Source organism: Rosa chinensis, chromosome 3, assembly GCF_002994745.2.
Source record: "Rosa chinensis cultivar Old Blush chromosome 3, RchiOBHm-V2, whole genome shotgun sequence".
Lineage (NCBI taxonomy): Eukaryota > Viridiplantae > Streptophyta > Magnoliopsida > Rosales > Rosaceae > Rosa > Rosa chinensis.
The window spans coordinates 46,662,781-46,670,876 of NC_037090.1; positions in this window are offsets into that span (position 1 = coordinate 46,662,781).

Genomic DNA, 8,096 nt, shown 5'->3' on the forward strand with positions numbered 1-8,096 from the left:
ATCTGAAAAACCAAGTTGCAAAAGATGTTTCTTTGCTTTTTTAAATTGCCCTAGGTTCACATATGATCAAAAGATCCACATAATGCAATTTCACTAGGTCCATAATATCATACCTAAAGCTATCACTCCCTGCACCCCTAGCATTCCAAAAAAAGGATATTATTCATGATAAAATAGTGGAAAGGGAGGGCCAAAAGCCTCAGATTAAGTATCAACCATACCCTTCCCATCTAGAGAAGGCAGGTTTTGATCATTAGTCAAAACACTATTACTCGCAAAGATATGCTCAGCAAAATTAGCAGCAACCATGTCCGCATTTTCACCGTTCAAAGCCCCCTCACACACCATTTGAACCACTGGTTCCTCTGGTGGGCAATGGCCACAAGTAGCAGCAATATCTGAGTCATCCTCAGGTCCTTTACAATATCCACCTCAACAATATTGAAAGCTGGAATTTGAAGTTTGGATATAGGAGCACAAGAAGGCTTACTGATTCTTTGATATTGCCTTAAGGTTTTTGGGTGGTCCCGCCCAATATGATGCTTCCTCACCATTCGGTTAGAGACATCAGACATTGGAATTCTATTAGGTAGCTTCACCTTCGATACAACAGTCTCCTCAACCTACACTTGCTTGTCCTTTCTAATTTCAGGAGTTTTATCCATGTTCAAGTTAGCGTCTCTTGCAACTGTTGCCTTTTCCTGGAAATTTTTCCATAGCTTCAAAATAGGAGGGGTGTGATCAAATGGTCCAGAGCTTGAACTTACCTTTTCTCCATTAGTATCAATAAGCTCCTCACCTTCAGTTTGAACGACATTAAATCTGGAACCACCAATAGGAAGCTTCTTAGCTCCAGTCTGAGTCTTCTTCTTTTGTTCCTGTAGGTCATCAACATCCATGGTCCCATATCATTTTTCAATATAGCATTTGGACAATTCAAATCCACAGTTGTAGGTTGGTTTGTCTCCATATCTTGCTGGGTAGAAGTTGTATTATCTGAGCTAATATCCTTCCTAGCAGAAGAGTCAGGGTTATCAATCATAGCATTAGAGTTGTGTTGAGGAGTAAAATGAACAGTAGGACACCGATCCTTTGTATGGCAATAACAACCACATTCAAAGCATATCATAGAGTCATAGAGATACCTTCATAAACAACTCCATAAGCAACAGATTCGACTTCCACAAATGGTCATAGGGCCTTGCTAAGATCAACTTCAACACATACACGAGCAAATTTACCCCTATCTTGAGCAAGAGTAACTTGATCAACTTTAATCACCATACCAAGAATTTTCCCAATTTTCGCAATAGGATACTGCTTGAAGTACTTGACAGGCAACCCACCAATTCTCACCCACAAAGCCATTCTGTTGATGTTTTCCTGAAAATGATCAAAGTCTGGTCGCCATTTTTGCACTACAAGAGTTTGCCCCACCAAAATCCATGGTCCATCACATAAAGCATGGTTCATATCTTCTTCCAAATTAAACTTGACAATGAAGAAATCATTTGGTAAATCAATGAGATGCCAACCACCCTTCAATTTCCACTTCTTTCTTAACCCATTTAGCATGAAATCAAAAGAGTTCGTAGAGTTGGGCTTTCCCACTTGTTTAACAATTACAGCACATCGCCATTCATAGTCAAACTTATTGTGTACCTTATGGGCAAAGGAGACATTCAGACCATGTTTCCCAGGCGTATAAGAGCAATCAGCATCAGTCAATTCAAACTCCTCCACCATGGTTTGACGAAAACAGTCCACGGGGTTTTTGAGGGTACTTGCATAGCTAAGAGGGGACGGAGGAGAAGTAGATTGTTGTAGTCGAGAATCCAAATCCTCCATCCTCATAGCAGCCAGATTGCTACTCAACTCGTCACCATTGCGCACTCGTTTGCGCTGAAAATTTGAGGCCTCCACATCTCCGCCGCTTCCCTTTGGAAGGGCGAAGAAGGTGAAGATCGGATTCGCCACCAGGCTGTTGGAGGAACGGCGGTGAGATGCAGTGGTAGAGGCGGAGATGTTTGCAGGTCTTCGGTGGTAGAGGTCACTTCACTGTTTCCATTATTAACTTCGACGTTTTCAGCATAATTTTTTTTTTTTTGGATATATGGGGGCCAAAAGGCCCAAAGAACAAACACAAAGAAAACAATCAGGAAGTAACAACTACATTCCTAGTTCTAACAGTTTCACACAAGTCATCAAGAGCAAGATTCACAACTTGTGGAGGAGGTTGCTGAAAGTACTTCACTCCAAACTCAGACCCCAATCTGGACTTGGAGAGAATATCAGCCACCATATTGATCTCTCTAAACACATGTGAGACTTCACACGAAGAGAGCTTATTCTGCAGAAACTTGCACCTACTTATCACACTATGCAAAGGATGAAGATCATCCACCCCTTGATTTAGCATTTGAACTAAAATTTCAGAATCAGATTCAATGAGAACATAAACACACTTAAGGGAGTAGGTGAGCCTTAAACCCAGCAGGAGACCCCAAGCTTCTGCCTCAAGAACATAACCACTCCCTAAGCAAGCAGAGAAACCAGATATCCAATTACCATCACAATCTCTAATAACCCCCCCAGCTCCAATACTTCCATTTTGAGTTCTAGCACCATCAACATTCAATTTCACCCATCCAGGAGGAGGCTTAGTCCATTTAACAGTCACAGCAACTTTTTCAGTGACACGAGTGTCACAGGTATGAGCACGACCCCATTCAGTCACAGTATCCAAAATAACAGTAACAGGGTCAAAAGGGCACCAGAACTCACTATCAAAAATTCTCTTGCATCTCCATTTCCAAATAAACCAACATGTGAAAATAAAGATATTTACCCACATCAGACCACCATAACAACGAAGTTTGCAATGAGTGTTAGCATGCAACCAACCATTCCAATCTAGGTTCCAAGTCCTAGCAATTGAGTCAGAGCACATAATCTTATTCCATATACGTTGAGCCATGGGGCAGTCTCTAAGCAAATGTAGCAAAGTTTCTGGACAATTAGGACAGCAAGAACAACTTGGATCAACAATAAGATGTCTCTTAGCCCTTTCTACATTAGATAGCAGCTTACCATGACAAACCAACCAAAAGAAAGTCTGTAATTTGGGAGGAATAGATAATCGCCAAATATACTCCTAAGGAAATAAAGCAAAGTTTTCATGTTGAATTAAGCAGAGATAAGTAGATTTCACTAAAAATTTCCCATTGGAATTAGCTCCCCAAATCATTTTATCAACCCCGCCGCCATCAAAATTAACAGGAATTCTAACAATTTCATTGATGGTATTTTCATCAAGAATTGAACTGAAGAAGTTCATGTCCCATCCCACATCATTCCAGCAATCATTGACCTTAAGATGAACATCAATAGCAGAGGCATTTGAAATTTTCTGAATTAGGGGTCCTATTCCTAACCAATTGTCATACCAGAAATTAATGAGAGAACCATCACCAACCCTCCAACAAAGGCCTTGAGTAAGCAATTTAGCCCCACAAAACAATTCCCTTCCAGGTACTAGAACAGCTAGAAGGACAAGAGTAATTAGAGTGGAAAAGAGATTGAGATTTCACATACTTTTTGTTGAGAACATCGCACCAAAGCCCGTTATCTTTCTGAAACATTCTCCAACCAATCTTTGCTAACATAGCTTGATTCATATGAACAGCTTTCTTCAAACCCAAACCACCATTAGATTTAGGCCTGCAAACAAGGTCCCAATTTATCATATGAACTTTCTTTTTTTCATCACAGTCACCCCATAAAAAATCTCTAGACTGTTTATCCAGGGAATTGCACACAGAAATAGGGAGTTTAGCCATTTGCATTGCATAAATAGGCATGGTAGATGATACAGCTTGAACCAAGGTGAGTCTCCCAGTAAAACTAAGAGCTTTACTCTTCCACCCTGTAAGTTTACTCTGAACTTTTTCAACAATAGGACGATACGTTTGCTTCGTCACATAAGAGTGAATAAGGGGCATCCCAAGATAATTACCCAAGTTGGTAGTAAGAACAGAACCAGAAATTTTGCTAATTTTCCGAGTAAGCTTCTTGCGGGTATTAGGAGAGCAGAACAAAAGAGATTTATTGAAGCTTACCTCCTGCCCAGATAGGTTACAAAAGATATCCAAACACCTCTTCATAACTTTGGCTTGAGAACAACTTGCTTCAGAGAAAAGAATCAGATCATCTGCAAAAAATAGATGTGAAATGAGAGGTCCCGATCTAGAGGCTTTCACAGGTTTCCATTTCCCTACATTAACAGCTGAGCAAATTAGGTGAGACAACTTCTCCATACAAAGAACAAAGAGATAGGGGGAGAGAGGATCTCCCTGTCTTATTCCTCTACTAGCTTTAAAACAAGAAGAAAGTTCACCATTCACACAAACCTGGAAGCTGGTAGTAGTTACACAATTCATGATCAATTTGGTATGCTTATCAGGAAATTGGGCTTCAACTAAAACTGATTCAATAAAACTCCAATGCAATCTGTCATAGGCCTTGGACAGATCAATTTTCCAGGCCATAAAACCTTTGGAGCCATGAGAGTGTTGAAACTTATAAAGGACTTCTTGAGCAATGATAATATTATCAGAAATTTGCCTCCCTGGAACAAAACTAACTTGATTGGGGCCTATGAGATTAGAAAGGTAGGGGCGAATCCTAGCCACCAAAACTTTGGATATAGTCTTATAAAGAGTACAACAAAGGCTGATCGGTCTAAACAACGACATATCTTGTGGGCTTATCACTTTAGGAACAAGAGTAATGAGGGTGTGATTGAGGCCGTCAGGAATTTTCCCATGAGTCAAGGCATCAGTCACCAAACTAACAATCTCAGCAGATAAAAGATTCCAATGCTTCTGGTAGAAAAGGGCAGGGAACCCGTCGACACCAGGAGCCTTTAGACTTCCAATACTAAATAAGGCACTTTGCACTTCCCTAACAGAAATTGATCTACTCATCCAATTGAGAGCATCAATATCCAAACTAGGAAAAAGGTAAGGAATGACAAACCTGATGTCTTCTGAGGGATTATGAGTGAACAGAGCTTGAAAGAAAGCAGCAGCAATGTTTTTCATAGTAGGAAGATCAGTGCAATGCTCACCAGATTGATTAAGCAACCCTTCAATTTTATTTCTTCGTCTTCTCACCATAGTGGAAAGGTGAAAGAACTTTGTATTTCTGTCTCCATTTTGAAGCCAAGTAACTTTGGATTGTTTTCAGCATAATTTACCTCAACGTTTTTCGCGCTCCAATTGAGATTGCCCAGTTGAGGAGGACAAGAGACGAATCATCATTGAGTTCACAGTTGAGCGAGTCAGAGGCTCGGCTTTCATTACAGCTGTTAATTTTATAATAAACGGCTCAGATTCATAGCCATGTTTCTTCTTTTTCTCCACAAATACAAAAGGAATAAAGGGGAGGGAAGTAGAAGAACATATATATCTGGGTAGCCCCCCAGCGCCCAGGCCTCCCATATCCCGCCTCGCTCGTCGAAACCCAGCTTGATTTCCCTTATCGCCTAGCCCAAAATCGGGCCAATCACTCTACGCTTAGCACTTAGGGGCCGCTCAGACCGTCTTTTAGAACACTAATTGAATTACATAACTTTTTTTTTTTTTTGAGTAAAAGAAGTCATCCCATTATATAATTCAGCAAGCAGTACAAAAACGATCCACCCCTGTGTGGTCGTCAGAAAGAACCGTTTCTTAGAAACTACTACAAAGCTACCGCTAGCAAAAGAGCAACCAAACTAGTAATCTCCTAGCACACCCACCTTTTAGGATTAAGCCCAAAACAAAGAAAAGTAGAGCCCCGAAGTAGATTAAATTGGCAACGAGGTCTCTCCTTTCTTTGCGATCTCTCCCGCTTAATGCAAGAAAACTATAGGCCCATCATTCACAAAAGAATGAAGGCCCAAAGCTACATCAAAACTTAAAGACAAAAGAACTGCATGGGTCCAAAGAGCCCTAGCAGCCCAATCATAACCCTTTGGGCGAAACCTAGATGAAAAGGCAAGCAAGCCACCGTCAATATACATGCCAGCTTCTGTCCCACCTCCACCGCCGTCGTAAACACCACCAGTGGCCCCTAGATCAAGCCCAATGTCAACAACCAGAGACAAATTACTGCCTCCACCATTGAAGACCAGATGCTTTCTCCTCAATAACCAAATACAACCAACTGCCCCGAACACGAGATATGCACCGCTACAACCATCGGAAGATTCCAACGAAGAGGAGAAGAAGCCGAAGCTATCACCTCTCCCAGATTCGCCGCACTGTTGCACGCAACCCCACCACAAATCACCACCACCCCCAACAAGAGTAACCTGGCCTCCGCCATAGATTGATGGATCAAGAGTAGATCCATCATCACTATCAATAGGAACACCAAACCAGATTTGGTTAATCAAGATGCCATTCTTAGATGCACCATCGTCCCTTGGATCTGATCGGAATCGACCCCGCCGATCCGATCTTGACCAAACCAAGACCGGATCACCACTCACCCACCACCGAGATGCCATCCCCGCAAACGAGGCTGCATCTTGCACTTCACTGTCAAGCTTGGACGCGGATCCAACAACGCCTCCAACCCCCGACACCAACACAGCCTCAGCGCTACCCAGCGCCACGAGGAAGAGAATAAGCAGACCAAGATCCGCCATAACAGCTATTGACGAGCAGCAGCGAGAAATTGAGAAACCGCTGCCCTGAGGAAGAGATTTCTTAACCCTAGCAGAGCGCTAGGTCATTTTGGAAAAATATAACGATTTTAATTATGAGAGTTCTCTGTCTTAGCAATGCTAAAGAGAGGTAAAGTGTGTGATTCATTCTTATTAGACTATTTTATATAAGAGGTAGGGTTTCCATCATAAAGACATAACTAATGAGTATTTACATGGACAACCACACACACATAGAGGCCAATTCTAGAAAAAAACCTTCGTACTTTAAGAATTTAAGGATTTTTATTATTTCACACTAGTATATGACGTAATTCAATGATTGCAACTGTTGATCCTTGAGATTTCTATCCAAGAATTGTGTCTTTAGAAAATCAATCAAATCCATAATTATTTGGTTATTCAAAATTGTGTAAACAAATGTAGTCCATTAGATAAAAATAAAACAAACATTATGCTAAATGGTAACAGTTGAAATCATTAAATTATGTCATATACTAGTGTAAAATAGTAAAAATCCTCAAATTCTTAAAAGATGTCCTCTCTAGAACAGGCCTCTATTGTAGGATCTCCCAAGACCTTCTCATAACTATTTCAGTAATAAATGAAGGCTTGGATTTGAACTACAATTGAGCCTCCATAATTGAATAACTCATTAAATTAATAACTTTGATTAAATAATATTTTTGGTTGGTCCCAGCTTGGGGACAACATGTTAATTTAATAATTCTCTAAATTTATAAAATAATACATTTAAAAAATTCATATAGACTCCATGTAATATATAAATTAATAATTCCTCAATACATAATGTTTATGATTTGACTATAAAGAATGACTCAATTATTGTTTGTTTCTTCTTGAAATTAATGTTACCTTAGATCTCATTTCTGACTTTTCTTAACATGATAAGAAGTTCTGGTGTAGTTTTCTCATGCTACAACAAAAAAAATTATCCAATGTCATCACTGCTTTGAGAGTTTAGTAGAACTATCATCTTCCATTACATCATCTTGATAATTTCCCATGACGCTCTCAATTATTTACTCCTCAGTCAACATAGCACATTGAACAAAATACAACAATGTTTAAGAAAAGAAAGAATACCTTGATAAATTAATAAGTTATTAATCTAGTGAATATTAATCGATAAATCAATAGGATTTTCTTGGTCCCAATGCTATTAATTTATAGAGGTTTTACTGTATGAATATTCACATCACGAATAATGCAACTATGCACATGGTCTGATGTGATTGCCATTTTAGCTTCATTTCTTTTCTCTACGAAACATATTGAAATAACATAGATGACTCATAAATAAAGAAAACTAAACATAAATACAACCATCAACAGAGAAATATAAGAAATTATGGGCATATCA